Raw genomic sequence first — 19,645 nt, 5'->3', positions numbered from 1 at the left:
CCTCAAGGAAGGCGGTGAGGTGGAGTCTTCATCAGAGAGGGGGGAAATGTGGGAATCGCCGCCGATAAACCCCCTCGCCCCCAATGGCTACGACACGAGGCATGCTCCGGCGGCAGTGCGCATGTTCCAAGCGTCAGCGGCAAGCTATAAGAAGGGACCGTGGACAGCCACGCGGGGGTGGCCGACAGACTGTCGCGGAGAGCGCTTGTGTTTGCGGCGTGCGCCCCGCCGGGGCCAAGGTTAAGGGCCGGAAGTTTTACTCTTATTTTGCGTTACCGTTGAAGTTTGTTTTAACTAATAAATGTTTTACTAGTTCTCCAGCAGTCTCTGACGGTGTTCCTTGGGGCGGACGGCCACGAACCCCACAAGCTTCAACGCAAACTTTGCTGAAAGCACAAGACGTACAAAACTCCCCCTCAAGAGATAATCGCGCGAGCACGGTCGACCACGCCTTGTATCTCAAAGTACAAGTCGAAGGCCCACATCTCAACCCCGGCGAAACACTAGACAGTTGTTGACCCAAGAAATTTGCGAGCCGCCAGCGCGCATGCTCAGAATCCGCCGAGAGTGTACATATAATTGCTATCGCAATAAAAAGGGCGCGTCGCCTAGCATTCCAGGCACTCACTTTCGGACCGGGGCGGGGACCCGTGTACAGACCGCAACTCCGGAAATAAATTTTATTTTGTTTTATATATTAGTTCTGATGCCTACGAGCGCCAGCTGTGGGCGAAGAGGGTATTTTGGAACACAGTCACCAGCTACACAGATCAGTCAATTTTTTGAAATCAAGGAACAAGGATGATCTAGATACATTCAGAAAACACAGGAACAAAACAAATAGTCTCTTAAGAAAAACCAAGAAAGAGTACTTTGAAAACCTGTTCTCGCGAGATGTGAAACTAACACCAGAAATCATTTGGAAAAAATTAAATACACTTCTAAATAGACACCCCGGCGCAAATAATAACCCCAGTGAAATTAGTGTGAATGGTACAACTCACACAGGAGATGATGTAGCTATAGCTTTTAATGATTTTTTCACATCAGTAGGAAATAGTCATCATGACCCGAACTGTCTGAACTTTATGTGCCCACGAATAGAGGAAACAGCATTCCTATTCCCAGTAACTGCAGATGAGGTCGTGTCTACAATCATATCTCTAAACAACACTACCTGTTGTGATGTAGATGGTTTGCAAATTCGGCCACTTAAATATTGTCACGTGGTCGTGACGACGAAGACAGCAGTCAGCACGTTCGAGATGAAACTGTTTATTTGGCCGAACTTGTGGCCGGGAAACTGAAATTCAATCTACAGCAACACACTGATAGCGGCGGACAGAGCGTCGACCGTCGATCAACTGACAAGCAATCAAGCGCGTCGGCTATTATACAGGCGCTATCGAACTTTCCAGCGATATCGCTGTTGGCGGCGTTATCTCTCGACAAAGCGGGAACATTCTCGTGCGGCGCGCAATCTTAACGGATTGTTCCAAAACAATCGCGAAGCTTCCTACACATCACGGTGAGGCCTGCGCAGCGCGTTGCCCACAGTCTTTGTGGGTGAAGTTTCAACTCATGAAATATAAGACTCGCGGCAATGCCCCCCTCTGAAAAAGCATCGTCCCGATGCTTAAAAACAGAACATGAATACATGCAATTCTAAAGAAAACTAATAAAGAAAGCAAACATTAGAGTCCTCAGGTGCGTTAACGAGCATAGTACGGTTTAAGGCGCACCACATGCACGACCTCGGGTTGAGCTCGGCGCCTCTGAGAGTTCGTGATGCCGTCGGGGACAACCTCGTAGTCAAGTGCGCCGAGACGTCGAAGTACCCTGTACGGTCCGAAGTATCGTCGAAGAAGCTTCTCGCTCAGTCCGCGTCGTCGTATTGGCGTCCAGACCCAGACACGGTCGCCGGGCTGGTAGTCGACGAAGCGTCGTCGAAGATTGTAGCGACGGCTGTCGGTGTGCTGCTGGGTCTTGATGCGCAGGCGGGCCAGCTGTCGAGCTTCTTCGGCACGTTGTAAGTAAGCGGCGGCCTCGACATTTTCATCGTCGGTGACGTTGGGTAGCATGACGTCGAGCGTAGTTGCCGGGCTCCTTCCGTAGACCAACTTGTACGGCGTCATCTGCGTCGTTTCTTGGACGGCCGTGTTGTAAGCGAAGGTCACGTACGGAAGGACGGCGTCCCACGTCTTGTGCTCAACGTCGACGTACATGGCGAGCATGTCGGCGATGGTCTTATTTAGACGCTCGGTGAGGCCATTGGTCTGCGGGTGGTAGGCGGTGGTGCGGCGGTGGCTCGTCTCGCTGTACTTGAAGATCGCCTGAGTTAGGTCCGCAGTAAAGGCGGTACCTCTGTCTGTGATAAGGACCTCTGGGGCGCCATGACGCAAGACGATGTTCTCCACGAAGAACTTGGCTACCTCGGCGGCACTGCCTTTGGGCAAGGCCTTCGTCTCCGCGTAGCGGGTGAGGTAGTCAGTCGCTACGACGATCCACTTGTTGCCGGAAGTCGACGTCGGGAACGGCCCCAGTAGGTCCATCCCGATTTGCTGGAACGGCCGGTGAGGTGGTTCGATTGGCTGCAGAAGTCCCGCTGGCCTAGTCGGCGGTGTCTTCCGTCGCTGGCAATCTCGGCAAGTCTTGACGTAGTGGGCGACGTCGGCAGCAAGGCGTGGCCAGTAGTACTTTTCCTGTATTCTGGCGAGCGTGCGGGAAACACCGAGGTGTCCAGCCGTCGGGTCGTCGTGTAGGGCCTGGAGGACTTCTGGTCGCAATGATGAGGGCACGACAAGAAGGTAGTCCGTTCGAAGTGGTGAGAAGTTCTTTTTCAGGAGAACGCCATTCCGTAAGAAAAACGACGACAGTCCTCGCTTGAATACCTTCGGAACAACGGCGGTCTTGCACTCGAGGTACTCCATAAGGCCCCCCAGTTCCGCGTCGGCTCGTTGCCTTTCGGCGAAGTCGTCGGCACTTATAGTTCCGAGGAAGCAGTCATCGTCGTCGTCTTGCGGCGGCGCGTCGACGGGGGCACGAGAGAGGCAGTCGGCGTCAGAGTGTTTTCATCCGGACTTGTACACGACGGTAATGTTGAATTCTTGAAGCCTCAAACTCCATCGTGCGAGACGACCTGAAGGGTCCTTCAAGTTAGCTAGCCAGCATAAGGCGTGATGGTCACTGACAACTTTGAAGGGCCTGCCATAAAGGTAGGGGCGAAACTTTGACGTAGCCCAGATGATGGCAAGGCATTCCCTTTCTGTTGTGGAATAGTTGGCTTCTGCCTTGGATAGTGACCGGCTAGCATAACTGATAACCCTTTCAAGCCCGTCAGTCGTTTGCACAAGGACGGCACCGAGTCCTACGCTGCTTGCGTCGGTGTGTATTTCAGTGTCGGCGCAATCGTCGAAATGCGCAAGTATGGGTGGCGTCTGCAGGCGTCGTTTAAGTTCCTCAAATGCTTGCACTTGCTCCATTTCCCACCTGAATTCCACGTTAGTCTTCGTGAGAAGCGTCAGTGGTTCGGCGATGCGTGAAAAGTTTTTGACGAAGCGTCTGTAATAGGCGCATAAGCCGAGAAATCGGCGCACGGCCTTCTTGTCGGTGGGAGGCGCGAAGTCGGCGATGGCCGCTGTTTTCCGCGGGTCTGGGCGCACTCCAGACTTGCTGATCACATGGCCCAGAAACAAGAGCTCGTTGTACGCGAATCGGCACTTTTCTGGCTTCAGGGTCAGTCCAGAGGCCTTGATTGCTTGAAGTACTGCCTCAAGCCGCCGGAGATGCTCGTCGAAGGTCGAGGAAAACACGACGACGTCGTCCAAATACACTAGGCACGTCTGCCACTTCAATCCGGCCAGTACGGTGTCCATGACACGCTGGAACGTCGCAGGTGCCGAGCAAAGACCGAAAGGCATGACCTTGAACTCAAACATGCCGTCGGGTGTTATAAAGGCAGTCTTTTCTCGGTCTCTCTCGTCGACTTCGATTTGCCAGTAGCCGGTCTTGAGGTCCATCGACGAAAAGTACGTCGCGTTGTGAAGTCGATCCAGGGTGTCGTCTATTCGTGGGAGGGGGTACACGTCCTTCTTCGTGATTTTGTTCAGGCGCCGATAATCAACGCAGAAGCGCAGTGTCCCGTCCTTCTTCTTCACTAACACCACGGGTGACGCCCACGGACTCTTGGACGGCTGGACGATGTTGTCGCGTAGCATCTCGTCGACTTGTTTCTTTATCGCATCGCGCTCTCGAGTAGAAACTCTCTAGGGGCTCTGACGGAGTGGTCGAGAATTTTCTTCTGTTATAATGCGGTGCTTCGCAAGGGGCGTTTGTCGGACCCGCGATGACGACGAGAAACAGTCCTTGTATTGCAGGAGCAGGGTTTTGAGCTGGTATTGCTTGACCTTCGGAAAGCTCGGGTTGACGTCAAAATCCGGTTCGGGACCTCTATTCGTCGAGGCAGGTTCGGCACCATCGAAGAGGGCGAAAGCATCGCTGGCGGCTACACATTCGTCGATGTAGGCAACCGTCGTACCAATGTTGAGGTGCCTATATTCGTGGCTGAAGTTTGTCAGCACTACCTTTGCTTTACCGTCACGCAGTTCGGCTATACCTCTTGCGACGCAAATTTGACGGTTCAGGAGTAGTTGCTGATCGCCCTCGATGACGCCTTCAAGGTTCGCAGGTTTTTCGGTGCCGACCGAAATAATGACGCTGGAGCGGGGCGGAACGGTCACCTGCTTTTCTATCACATTCAATGCATGGTTCCCTGGCGTCGCGTGGGGCGGGAGCGCTTTGTCTGAGGTTAGCGTTATCGACTCAGATCTCAGGTCGATGACGGCGCCATGGTCACTTAGGAAGTCCATTCCAAGTATCACATCCCTAGAGCAATTTTGTAGGATTACAAAGCTCGCAGGATAAGTCCGGTTATTGATGGTGACTCTCGCCGTGCAGACACCAGTCGGCGTTATCAGGTGGCCTCCAGCTGTCCGGATTTCGGGTCCACTCCAGGCGGTCTTTACTTTCTTCAGCTTGGTGGCGAACGGTCCACTGAAGACAGAATAGTCGGCTCCGGTGTCGACGAGAGCTGTGACGCTGTGGCCGTCGATAAGAACGTCGAGGTCGCTAGTTCGTCGTCTCGCGTTGCAGTTAGGTCGTGGCGTGGGGTCACGGCTACGTCGGTTTGTTCCGCTGCTTCCCCGTTGCGTCGTCAGGTCTACTTCGGTCCGCGAGGTTTCATCGGCAGGGCTTCGTCTGCTTCGCGTCGTGTTCTGCAGGTCTCTTCGCGTTGTCGTCGTCGGCGGCCGCGGAGGATCTTCGGCATTTCGTCGTGCAGCAACCGCACCTCCATCGGTTGCTGCCCTTAGTTTTCCGGATACGGGCTAGGCGACCGGCACCGGTTTGGGCCAGTGTAGTGCCGGCGGTGCGGTGACATGTGCCGGCCGGGCGACGGCGAGCGGGAAGGTCGTCGTTCTTGCCACTGTGTTCCGGTGAGGTAGTCGTCGATGTCGCGAGGCCGTTCGCCTGGCTCCGGGCGCGGCGCGTTGACGGCGAATCCGCGTAGCCCCATCTGACGGTACTGGCAGCGGCGGTAGGTATGGCCGGCCTCCCCGCAGTGGTAGCAGAGCGGGCGGTTGTCAGGGGCGCGCCAAACGTCGGTCTTCCTTGGGGCGTAGCGCGGGGCATAGCGCTGGGCGACAGGAGGACGGTAGGGCGTTGGTGGTGGTGGCGGCGGCGGCGTCTGGCGGCCGAACTGCTGCGGCGGCGCGGCGTCTTGACGTGGACGAGGAGCGGGGGCGTTGCGTCGGGCTGCTGCAGCATAGTTCATTGCTTGCAGCTGCGGCTGCGCTGCATCGGGTGTGCCCAGCGACTGCTGGATTTCCTCGCGGACCATGTCGGCGATCGAATCCACTTGAGGCTGCGCTGAAGGCAACAGCTTGCGCAGCTCCTCCCGCACTATCGCTCTGATGGTTTCGCATAGGTCGTCGGTGCCTAGCGAGTGCGCTTCGGTGTAGCCTGTCGACAGGGTTGAGCGGTTGTATTGCTTCGTCCTAATCTCGAGGGATTTTTCAATTGTTGTAGCCTCCTTTAGGAATTCGATGACAGTTTTCGGTGGGTTCCGCACCAATCCTGCAAAGAGGTCTTGTTTCACTCCCCGCATAAGGAAGCGGACCTTTTTTTCCTCAGGCATGGCAGCATCAGCCAGGCGGAAAAGTCGCGTCATCTCTTCCGTGTAGATAGTGACCGTCTCATTCGGTAGCTGTGCTCTTGTCTCCAGCAAAGCAGCGGCCTTTTCTTTGCGGACGATGCTCGCGAAGGTATTAAGGAACGTCGTCCGAAAGAGGTCCCAGGATTGAAGGCTCGATTCATGGTTTTCGAACCACGTCTTCGCGGCGTCTTCTAAGTAGAAGTAGACGTGGCGCAGCTTCTCTTCAGTGTCCCAGTGGTTGAAGGCGGCGACTCGCTCGTACGTCTCCAGCCAGCTCTCCGGGTCTTCAAACGACGATCCACGGAAAGTCGGTGGCTCCCTTGGCTGTTGCATCACTACCGTTGTAGGTGGCAGGGGGTCTGTCATCGTCTCGGCGGTCGATGTGACGGTCTTCGGCTGCCTGGTGTTTTCGGGAAGGAGCCCGTACTCTGGTTGTAGTCCCTTCTGCCGGCGGCTGGTTCGAGGATCCGGGTTGTCCTTAGCGTCGTCTTCTTCTCGGCTTGGGCTTGGGTCAGCGCCCCGCGGTGGCGTCCGGATCATGAAGCAGCACCTCCACCAGATGTCACGTGGTCGTGACGACGAAGACAGCAGTCAGCACGTTCGAGATGAAACTGTTTATTTGGCCGAACTTGTGGCCGGGAAACTGAAATTCAATCTACAGCAACACACTGATAGCGGCGGACAGAGCGTCGACCGTCGATCAACTGACAAGCAATCAAGCGCGTCGGCTTTATACAGGCGCTATCGAACTTTCCAGCGATATCGCTGTTGGCGGCGTTATCTCTCGACAAAGCGGGAACATTCTCGTGCGGCGCGCAATCTTAACGGATTGTTCCAAAACAATCGCGAAGCTTCCTACACATCACGGTGAGGCCTGCGCAGCGCGTTGCCCACAGTCTTTGTGGGTGAAGCTTCAACTCATGAAATATAAGACTCGCGGCAATATGTTGCTGCTACCATAGATCATGTATTGGAGTACACCATTAATCAAATCTTTTCATGCGGCCAGTTTCCTCGCCGGCTTCAAATCGCCAAAGTTATTACCATTTATAAAGGTGGTGATAAATCTAACATGTCTAACTACAGACCTATTTCAATACTCCCCATATTTTCCAAAGTTGTCGAAAAACTAATACACATACGAATGACCTCATTCCTAAACAAACACCACATCATGACACCCTATCAATTTGGGTTTACAAAAAAACGTTCGACAAAGAGCGCGTTACAACGCAAAAAGAAATAATCCTTGATGCCTTTGAACACGAACTTTATGCACTTGGAATTTTCATTGACTATTCAAAGGCATTCGATAGAATAAATCACGCCACACTTTTCAAGAAACTAGAATGTTACGGTTTCAGAGGTTGCTTCCTCTCTCTCATCAAGTCGTACCTACAGTACAGCCAGCATAGCGTGCACATCAACAACTCTCATTCATGTTTCAAACCATTGCTACATGGCGTTCCTCAGGGAAGCATTCTTGGCCCATTGCTTTTCAACTTGTATACAAATGACCTTGTTAATATAGACATAAATTCATCGTTTGTAATTTATGCAAACGACACAAGTTTATTTTTGACACATCACAGTCTGCCTCTTCTTGCAAAAAAAGCGAATGAGGTGCTCAATATATTGAATAATAGGAGTGAAATTATTTCCCTAACTATGAACGTTTCAAAGACAAAAGCAGTTCTTTTTCGCCCTAGAAATAAGCCAATTAACTCAAATATTATCCTCCACCTTGGTCTTTCAGTAATAGAACTGGTACCAGTACTAAAAACCTTGGGTGTTCTTTTTGAAGAAAATATGCAATGGAACGCACATATTAATCTCGTCTACTCCAAGCTTTCGCGAATAGTGGGTATTTTAACACGCTTTCGTTACTTCCTACCAAAGCACATCTAATTGCTTTTATACAGTTCCCTTTTTCTCATCTACATTAACATATGGCTATCTAGTATGGGGCACAACGACTGACACAAACTTGTCCAAAATCCATCGGCTGCAGAAAAAAGTCGTAAGAATCATCTCCAATGAACCATATGATGCCCCTACAAAGCCTATATTCGAAGATCTTGGAATAACATCATTGTCGGACCTGTTCAACACACTTCTATTGAAACGGTATGATGCATACTGCAGAAGTAACGACTCTTTTCTAGAAAAACTCGCCACCTTAACTCCACTTGCAAAAACATACGCCACACGAAGCTGTCACACATGGAACGTTCCCTACACTCGTTCAAACTATGGCCGCCAAATGCTGATGTACTTGCTGCCACAGGCTCTTAACTCCTCCGTTAATACGATAAACTAAGCAATTAGGTAGCCTAGCATAATTACTGAAGTTATATTCTATAAGTGCAATTTCCGCCCCCACCATTTTTAGTCCCGTCATCTAAATCTAAATGTAAACTCACAAATGAACCTATAAGCCGTCACTATATCTATAGGCTTTTCCTTAAGTACATGTATTGATTGTCCACTGCTGTTTTGCTTTGTAGTTTTGTAGACGGGGTGCTGGCCTTTGTCAAGCCGTTAGAGGCTTTTTGCTAGCACCTTGTAGCCTCACCAGAGTTGTATTCTTCCCTGTTGGTGCTGAAATAAAGTTGTCTTGTCTTGTCAATACAAGCTTCGTTGAAAACTTGCAATTCCAGAACCCCGCTTATTAAACAATGAAGGCTCAGGCACGACTGAGCAAAAATATGGGGCTGACTTCTCACCCCCCTTATATAGCTAGTGGGGCAACCGCGCCCCCTGCCACCCCTCTACACACGCATATGATCGTTACTATGTTATGTTCAAAAAGCTGTGTGGATGAACGTACACTAAATGAATCAATAGTAAATTGGATTCCATTAAAGTGAATAAACACTGAGTCAACCTACATTAAATTCACTGCTGAGATATAAGCGTAGATGTTGAACACTGCGTATTCTATGTGTTAGAAGTAAGCAGTGCCTACCTTCAAAACAAAAACAATGACGTGCGTTTAAAAAGAACAAGGTGAACAATTTATAACGTAATAGGTGCATGTGCCATGGGAGTGCTTCAAGCAGCTGTCTATAAACACGAAATTTCGAAGTGTTCACCCATCTGTTTATCAGGATAGAATGGGCATAATTAACAGCAGCAATTACTCTACGAGAGCTGGATGTTGCTGGTTGAGGCACATGCTTACTACACCGCCGACGGAGCCGAATGTGTGTATGCTAGACTCATGTACGCTAACACGAAACGTCATTGTGCATACCCTGGTGCAATGTGCAGGTTCTGTCTACATAAAGTGTATACAGCAATAAAATAGCAGGTATCAAATCATTTCTTTTCTTGCATCGCATTCTTTAAAGTAACATCTCCGGATGCAAGACAAATATGTCGTCGGAGGCTGCCTTGCAGTTAAAGGGGCCCTTCAACACTTTTTTTGAAGCGCCTACATCGCTGCCAACCGCATCAACGTGTAGTGGCGCTCGCCAGAACTATTGCGGGCGAAGTGACGAAATTGAGCGCAGGCCTATGATTGGACAAATGTAACGTTAGAAGTAACTTATTTATTTATTTATTTATTTATTTATTTATTTAGACACTAAACCCCAACAGCTCCAGCAGTAGTATTCTGTGCGGGGGGATCACATAAGTGAAAGCATTAAACCGCGTCTGTACATGTTATGGTACATAAAACTGTAAAATAACGTAATATAAGTGTTAGCGACAGCAAGCCTCACATACAACTAATAAACAGAATGCAGATATACTAATTTGTAAGGGCACCTCACTTAACTACAACAAATTATACAATAGTTAGCAAAGAGCATATATATGATTTATTGCAAAGCAGAAGCCACTGATTATGAAAAAATGGTGGTTACTTCGTGACGAAACAGTACAGGGTTATGAATCTTGACAACGTTATCGAGAAGACCATTCCATATTTCAAGTGCTACTGGCGTTACATCAATCGCGGCGATGCATCGACAAGGGGTTGTTCTTGGGTTTAGTTTTTCTTTAGCATGCTATTTAGATGCGAAGCAGCTTAAGGCGGGGGCTTTGTCCATCCCTCCCGTGGCGTCTACACCCCCACTGCGCATGCGCGTGCACCCCTACTCTCTCTCCTCTCCTACGCTCCCCCCTTCTCGCGCCCCTCATTCTCTCCTGCGCAACGCCACAATGACCGCCCTCCTACGCTCCGCTCGCTCTCGCACATCTCATTCTCTCCTGCGTAACGCCGCGACGAGCGCTAGGGAATGCGCGTTCCTTCCCGCTCTCTCTCATATCCTACGCTCTCCCCCCTCTCGCGCCTCATTCTCTGCTGAGACGAGTAGGCAGCAGCGACGCCTCCGGCGTCTAGACGTGGCACGAGCGGCCGATGGCCGCCTCTGCTTCTGTGGCTCTAAACGCGGGGCGCTCGTGCTCTGCTTCCCTCGCTGAAGAATCCCACGACGACACCAATGGCACGGACTGCAGAGAGGCAGACGCGCATGACCTTGCTACTTTGGGGGCGTCGAATACCTCGAATGCCGGCAGTTCCATGCAGCGGGAGCTGGATGGAGACTGGAAGCCAGTGCTGATTCTACGCCAGAGGAAGGCACGGGCTCGAGAACGCAAGAAAAAAAATTACACCATCCCCCGCTAAAGCGAACCATCTCCCCGCTGCTTCGCATCCACGCATGCTTCCCTTTAGCGGGACTTGGTGTAATTTTTTCACTCAACGCCGAACGATCTTCGACGAACGATCTTAGACTTTTTCAGCTTAGAAATTGCAGCGCCGGGCCAATACTGTGCCCGGAACGCCACGGAGTTGGAGGAAACGCGCTGAGGACGCTCCAGGTGCCCTTGTTTGAAAGTGAAGGGGAAAAAATGTAAGAGCGTTAATACAGACGCTGTCGCAACAAGAACTACAAAACATGATAGAGACGTTCGCGAGCTGCCTCGTTTCGCACGTGCCGTTAATTCTTAAAGGGCCCTGCGACACTTTTGCGACTGCCTTATTTAGCACCGCAAATGCGTGTAGTTATGAATGCCGGGACGAACGCAAAAAGAATTATGCAAATTGGTGCACGAAAAGTGAAGTTATTAGCCCTCAAAGTTAAAAACTCAAGCAGACGACGACGAGAAACGTTTTTTCGCATTTCACTCTCCCGCTGATGTCAAAGGCCGGTTCCAATCACCGCGCGCGTCTAATAAAGACATACCAGAAATGTCACCTCATCGTGGCCTTCACACAGTACCTTGCTACCGCTCTTTTTGACGGCGTTGTTACCATGGTTACGACAAACCATCTGCGTGAGCTAGCGGACGCTTCCATGGTTTGTCGTGTCGTGCGCACAGTGAGTCTGGAAGACCTAACAGACCTCGAGCGCGAGCTCTTGCGACGCAGCGATGGCTTGCATGTCGTGCACGCCATTGCAAATTGAAAGTGCGTCGCTGAGCCCCGCGCAACGCGAGGATGGCTCCAAGGGCCCGGACGAAACGCTACCGCGTGATGACGAGGAAGGCGTCGGCTGATAAGCGTTTAGAATGTTTCTTCTTTCGTTCACAGCATTGTGCCGAACTGAGGGTTGCGTCTTTCGCAGCTGCCGGTGTGGCCGATATCGCCCGATGCCGCAAAAGGCAAAACGCTATACTCGCCGACAACTTTTCTTGGCACTGAAGGGAAAGCTACGGGGGCGGAGCGTCTGCACATGTACTGCTACGCGAAGTAGTCCGGTATGACGCGCGTCTCGTAACGCCGTGGAGTGTGATGGCTAGCGTTGCACTTCGACGCAAACGCTGCTTAGCGTCTAAGGCACGGGTAAAAGGCGCGACTTTTAAAGACGATAGTCTTTCTTCGGATACTTAAACGGAGAAAGTTTGGTCTGTCCTTCTGTCTGTCTTTCTGTTTGTCGGCACGTCACTCGATTCAGCTACTCGGCCAAAGTTGAACCACTTGCCCAAGAGCCAGCCATCTTGAACTGGTACGGCTGTTCATACTTGTGAACGATGTCGATCAAAAAGTAAATATCACGCATATCTGAGGTGCAACATCACTAGGTAAGTATTAGGTGGTGTGTTGCTTTAATAGAAAATGCATACATACGTAATTCCAAAGACCCTACTTTCTTAAGCTGCGCTGAAAAATGCGACTGCGCTGAAACTTGCCTTCCTCTGTGCCCTCTTCACCAGCTCATTGTAGTGTTTCGGTTTCGGTTCTGTATTGCACTGTACAAATGCTATGGGGCGCCGCTCCGGCATTCCTGTTTTACGCAGGCGACGTGTAAATAAAAGAGTGTGTGGAGAGTACTAGTTGAGTGCGGACGTTTCTTCTGCTTCAGCGCATCGCACCAAACCGCGTGTTCGGGATGGCTGGCGTCCCCACCGGTCGCGTTGGTCACCGCCGGTCTTCGCCTGCTGCTGTGCCGGGACTACCAGCCCGCAACACAGCACTCATGTTTCCCGACGTATTGCCAGATGGCGCCCATATCTTACGCAGCGCCTCTTCTATTGTCTTTAGACGACATTTGCAGCGAAGCACGCAGATACGCGGCCAATTTTTCACGCACGCAAAAACGCGAAGTGACAACGTGTAAAGTAAAAGAAATGCAGATATCTCCCTTGTGTGCGCTGCGTTCCGTCACAAAAAGCTACATGTAGAAAATGAAGGAGCATTTTATATATCTCACGCAGAAAATACGGACGCAAATGTGGGACTACATTCATTAGCGGTAGGATACGTGCGTTGTGGCTCTGTAGCCTTCGCTTCAATGCCAAGAAAAGTTGTCGGCGAGTATAGAGAGTATCGTTTGATTACCATTACCACCATTTCCACAGCTCACTACGTCCTGTCCATTGTTTTCAAAATACAGTTGGAAACAAGAAAGATTTGTTTCTGAGAATGCATAAAAAAGGGTTTATTCTTTTTAGCCCTCAGTAATACGGCTTCGCTACCACCATATGAATGTTGCATGGTACTTGTCGCGTCAAGCCAATCAAAACGCAACGGCCTTTGTCGTCCCTGTCTCATGACGAAACGTCACTTCCCATAACAAAAATAGCCGATGTGTGTCACTGTAGTCCGAAATCAAGGTAGTTTATCCGGTGAAATAAAATTATAACGGCTTCGTTTTCGGCGATGCCACTTTCGCAACGATGTCGGCGCATTCCACAGTGCCACAAGCGTTGAAAACGACATGAGTGATTTGTGTCGCAGGGCCCCTTTAAAGCACCACATTGTTTGTTACTCTCCCAATGGCGTCATCATTACTTTGGAAAGAACGGGCAAAAAAGCATGCAAGTTTCCCGTACGTAAGAGCCTCTGGCTCATTTCATTGGGGCGCTCTCAAACACCACAGAGCGAGTGAAATGTGGTCAGGTGACCCCGCGAAGATTGATTTGGGGGTAGGCGTCCTTTTTATTGTATTTTGAATTTTATGGGCTGAATAACTTCTGATCGCGTGTCCCCATCGCTGCCGTTCTTGCTGCACTAATTTCTACAGCCTTCAGTCTACGCAACCCGCAAGTAAAAAATGTAAGACAATGAGGTCTTGAAAAGTGTTCGAGGGCCCCTTTAAGAATTATCGAAATATGGCGGTAATAAGAAGACTATCAACCATCGCGACACTTCACGAGTAAGGGGACACAAGACTGACTGCTTTTTCCTGTGTCTAATACCTGTTATCTGCCACGCCGTTTGATCATTTTTAAGGGCGAAGCCCCTCAGCGTCTCAGCGCTCACCGTGTTTCGAGAGAAAGCGGACCGCGCGCGTTGACTATGCAAACGCTCTTTCTGCGATGAATGCTGAACCACGGCGGCTGAACTACCAGCTCGCGAGGAACAAGAACGCGCCCTCGCCCGCTAGAGACAATAGGCAGTTTTAGAATAGCGTACGCTAAGTTAGCGTTAGCGTTTGCGGCCCGCTATTTTCGTCACCTAAAGGGAGCCCGCAAGCGGTTAGCGTATGACGCATGCGCAGTTCCGCGAAAACCCAACGCAGAGCTTTGCGTACGCTATTCTAAAGCTGCCTAATGCCGACGCAGGCCGCGTCTGCCAGCGAGTTTCTTGAAAAAAAAAAAAAAGCCACAGAATGCGATAGCAAGAAAGTGGAATGTCACACGAGGAACGACAAGCAGCTCGATACTCACAGCGCGCCGCTGAAGCAGGAAGAAGGATGCCCGAAAAGGACGCGCAGGAAAAGTACTAACAACTGTCACATTTGTTAGTCTTTGTGCTTGAACAACGCGCTGCAAGTGTTGACAAGGGAGAATCAGGCGCTCTTAGATATTTCTTTCTTTTAAGATGCGGCGCGTGGAGTGACCCTCTGCGTCTCCTGCCACATGAGGGCGTCTGACGCAAGGTGTGCCCGGTGTTCTCTTTTTTTTTTCGTTCCACATCACGAGTGGGTACAGAAAAGGGCCATTTTGTCGTGCGCGTATCAAGGGCAGTTTTCAAATTGAAACAACAATGTAGGAGCGTTGCGTGATAGACAACACGCCGAAGCTCCTCCGAGATCTGCGTACCACAAGCGGCAAATAGTGCAGAATAATAGCTCACCGTTATTTGGCCGGCGCATCCATGGCGTTTGGATGACTTGTCTAACGAAGCGCTCTTGGTAGCGACGGGTCGCTGGTTCGAATCCCCGATCGTTTGGTTCGGATTTTTAAATGCGAAGCATTTCTTAGCGAACTTCTGCGACTTTGAGCGTATCTATCTATCTATCTATCTATCTATCTATCTATCTATCTATCTATCTATCTATCTATCTATCTATCTATCTATCTATCTATCTATCTATCTATCTATCTATCTATCTATCTATCTATCTATCTATCTATCTATCTATCTATCTATCTAGCCGCCTACGACTTTGTGCTCTCCTGGTCGCTTGGTTCATCGAATATGCACCAAAATTGGTATGGCGTAACATGACTGTATGACGAACATAAATGACAAGTCATAACATGAAAATCATGACACGCATGTCATGTACAGCATGATTTACATGCCACGCTCATGGAGCGCTGGCGGCAGTTTCGATAGCTTGATCTACCCCGAACTTGGTATCTTCCGACGTGACTGTGTGACGAACATAAATAACACGAGTTAACATGAAAATCATGACACGCATGTCATGCACAGCATGACTTACGTGCCACGCTCATGGAGCGCTGGCGGCAGTTTCGCTAGCTTGATATACACCAAAATTGGTATCTTGTGACGTGACTGTGTAATGAACATAAATAACACAAGTTAACATGAAAATCATGACACGCATGTCATGTACAGCATGACTTCCGTGCCACGCTCATGGAGCGTTGGCGGCGGTTTCGCTAGCTTGACCTACCCCGAAATTGGTATTGCGTGACGTGACTGTGTAACGAACACAAATAACACGAGTTAACATGAAAATCATGACACGCATGTCATGTACAGCATGACTTACGTGCCACGATCATGGGGTGCTGGCGGCGGTTTCGCTAGATTTATATACACCAAAATTGGTATCTTGTGACGTGACTGTGTAACGAACATAAATAACACGAGCTAACATGACAATCATGACTCGCATGTCATGCACAGCATGACTTACGTGCCACGCTCATGGGGCGCTGGCGGCGGCTTCGCTAGCTTGATCTACCCCGAAATTGGTATTGCGCGACGTGACTGTATAACGAACATAAACAACGCGAGTTACCATGAAAATCATGACACGCATGTCATGTACAGCATGACTTACGTGCCACGATCATGGGGTGCTGGCGGCGGTTTCGCTAGATTTATATACACCAAAATTGGTATCTTGTGACGTGACTGTGTGACGAACATAAAAACACGAGTTAACATGACAATCATGACTCGCATGTCATGCACAGCATGACTTCCGTGCCACGCTCATGGGGTGCTGGCGGCCATTTCGCTAGCTTGATCTACTCGGGAATTGGTTTTGCGCGACGTGACTGTGTGACGAACATAAAAACACGAGTTAACATGAAAATCATGACACGCATGTCATGTACGGCATGACTTATGTGCCACGATCATGGGGTGCTGGCGGCCGTTTCGTTAGCTTGATATACACCAAAATTGGTATCTTCCGACGTGACCGTGTGAGGAACATAAAATACACGAGTTAACATGAAAGTCATGACACGTATGTCATGTACAGCATGACTTGCGTGCCACGCTCATGGGGCGCTGGCGGCCGTTTCTCTTGCTTGATCGACCCCGAAGTTGGTATTGCGCGACGTTACTGTGTCACGAACATAAATAATAGGAGTTAACATGAAAACCATGACACGCATTTTCCTCAATGACATACAAGACGATGTATGCAGCTCTTTGCTGGCTGCTTCGCATTACATCGATTCCCACAATGCGTGGGATCTGCCGGCTTTTTTTTTAACACGAAAGTGTTTTATGCCGGGGTCCACCAAGTACTTCCGTCACTGGATATGACGTTCATAAAATGGACGCTAACGGGTGAGAAAGAAAAAGATCCGCCGCTGGAAATCGAACCCACGGAGTTGCGGGCGCGACGGTAAGCGCCCGATGCTAAACCAACTAAGCGACCTCGCAGATGCTGCACACTGCACGAACGCGCCTTTATCTTTCACACATTCTCTCTAGCACTGTGCTCTCCGCTGGCGGTGTAGGTAGGCGGGGAGGAGCGCGGCGGTGCCGCCGTCTGTGAGAGGTGAAAAGAAGTAATGCTTCACGATCGACACTTACTAGCGCTTACTCCGAGATTGCGCGCGATATCAGAGGTCATGGTTAAAGCGTTTCGATACCAGCGAGGTACACTGCATGGCCGCGCTGGCGTCGCCGAGGCAGCCTAGACGCAGTTACGTTCTTTGCCTTTCGCTTCGTGTCAGCGTTCGCCGGCTCACCGGAGTAGTACAGCTTCCACACACACCAACGGGATTTCTCCGCCGCCGACTACTTCGACTGCGAGAGCACCGACTAACAAAACTGCTGCTATACGCGTTGCAGAAAGGACACGATTTCGACGGGCGAATGTTGTGCCTTGGTGGAGCGAGACAGAGGCCAGCGGGACGCTCGCGCTTGCGGCTCAAGCTAAAACTTCTACAAAGTAGGCGTCAACATGGGTGCATCCACGCCAATCGGGGCTATAGCTGCCAAACACGAATAGACATTGTACAAGTTCTTATATCACTACACGATAAGCACTACTTCTGTGTAGACACGTTTCACTTTCGTGTTATACCGATTCCTATGACGGAGGGATCAGCCATGTTTTTTTCTTCTCCTTCCAATCCGCTTACCCTCCCAGGCCAATTTTGGTCTACACCAAGTTAACGAGGCGATCATGACAGCACGCAGACGTAGGCGACTAAATAGATAGATAGATAGATAGATAGATAGATAGATAGATAGATAGATAGATAGATAGATAGATAGATAGATAGATAGATAGATAGAAACAGTCAAAGAGCCCAAGGTTCGCTAATAAATGCTTCGCATTTAATTTGCGAAGCATTTCTTAGCGAACCTTTGGCTCTTTGACTGTTTTTATCTATCTATCTATCTATCTATCTATCTATCTATCTATCTATCTATCTATCTATCTATCTATCTATCTATCTATCTATCTATCTTAAGAGAGCGTTAATAAAAACCGACGTCGGCAGCGTTGATGTCGGCACACGCTGACACTTCGTAGGTGTCAGAGTGTGCTAATGCCCCTAGGCCTCTTTGTCTAGTGGCATTAAAAAATTACCCTAGGAATTACCAGACTTAACGTGCAGCCTTAACAGCACGAGTAGCGAGGAACTACACTGTTGCAACCATTACGCTGCGTATGCAACGGCCCCACCACCTGCGGACAATAATAATAATATCTGGGGTTTAACGTCCCAAAACCAAGATATGATTATGAGAGACGCCGTAGTGGAGGGCTCCGGAAATTTCGACCACCTGGGGTTCTTTAACGTGCACCTAAATCTAAGTACACGGGCCTCAAACATTTTCGCCTCCATCGAAAATGCAGCCGCCGCGGCCGGGATTCGATCCCGCGACCTTCGGGTCAGCAGTAGAGCGCCATAACCACTAGACCACCGTGGCGGGGCCACCTGCGGACAAGCGTCGCCCGTTACCGCTGCATGCAAGATTGACGCAATGCCTCACACCATAATAATATAACCGAATTTCGGCCGCAGCATTTCTTTTTGAAATAAGAAAAATTCTACGCCCCACAAGTCGGAAAATCCGGCTTGCGCTCCGCGTTACCATTCGATGTTACCAAATTCACGTGACCATGTTACATCATGCGATGACGTCACATGACCTGGTGACGACGTAAGGTTTTGATGGTATATGAAAGCTACCAGCTCATCCCTTTCATATGCTGATCCAATGAGGTAACAAGACCCTCACGTAAGACGACTGGCTGTAAAGAAAATAATGTAAGAAACGAAATCAGCCTGAAAGGAAACACGCTGCGATTTGCGGAACTTCGGCTGGACGCTGGGATGATATTATATGGGGTTTTACGTCCCAACACGAAGATTTGATTATGAAAGACGCCGTAATGGAGGGCTCCACCAATTGCGACCATCTGGTGTACTTTAACGCGCACTCACATCGCATAGTACACAGGCTTGTAGCACCTTCCTTGGGCATCCGCGGCCGGGTTCGAACCCGCGTCCTTCGAGTCAGCATCCGAGCACCCTAACCACTTATCCACGCGGCGGACGACTCCACGCTAAGAACCCATGTGTTTCACCCATTGTGGTAAATATTACCGCCAGCGAATGGGTGAGGGTATGAGAACCTTTAAATTATGTAGTACCCGCGGAATAGCACCGAGATGATGGTGAACGCTAGAAAGGAGGGGAATGATATCATGGCGAAACAACTCGACGGGGCTGCACAGTCACGCTTCACAGGAGTCAACCTGCACAGAGCGGCAAACTACAGCAAGGCACTGACGAACGCTAGGGAGAGGAGGAAAGACGCCATGCCGATGCTGCACCACGAAGACGTTCCAGGGAAGGCCGCAACGCGATACATGCCTGGGAAACATAAGGGCGCGATACGGGGCGTCAACGGAAACTGCTACGTAACTGCTCTTCGTCAGCTGATGGTGGTCGAATGCTTTAAATGCGTAACCATTCCACTGAAAGCGCACTGCGATTTCTCTGAACACATTTTTGCAGTCAGCATCCAAAGAATAATTCTCCGAGCTAAAATGGGAAAAAATTTCTACGAAGTATGAAAGTGTCACGTAAAATCGCAATGTAATCTAAATATAACGTAATATTATATGAAACCTTCATGACATGGTCTGATGCAGTCTGAAGCCTTAATAATAGCGAGTTTTAGTATCCGCCTCGTGCATCGGTATGGTGGCGCCACCGCTCGGCTCAGGCGGATGTACCCTCTCCCAAACCCCCATAGGATCCCATGCATTTTGAATGAAGTTTGCGATTCCGTTGCGC

Source organism: Rhipicephalus sanguineus, chromosome 7 (genome assembly GCF_013339695.2).
Source record: "Rhipicephalus sanguineus isolate Rsan-2018 chromosome 7, BIME_Rsan_1.4, whole genome shotgun sequence".
Taxonomy (NCBI): domain Eukaryota; kingdom Metazoa; phylum Arthropoda; class Arachnida; order Ixodida; family Ixodidae; genus Rhipicephalus; species Rhipicephalus sanguineus.
Note: the sequence above shows the minus strand (reverse complement) of the source record.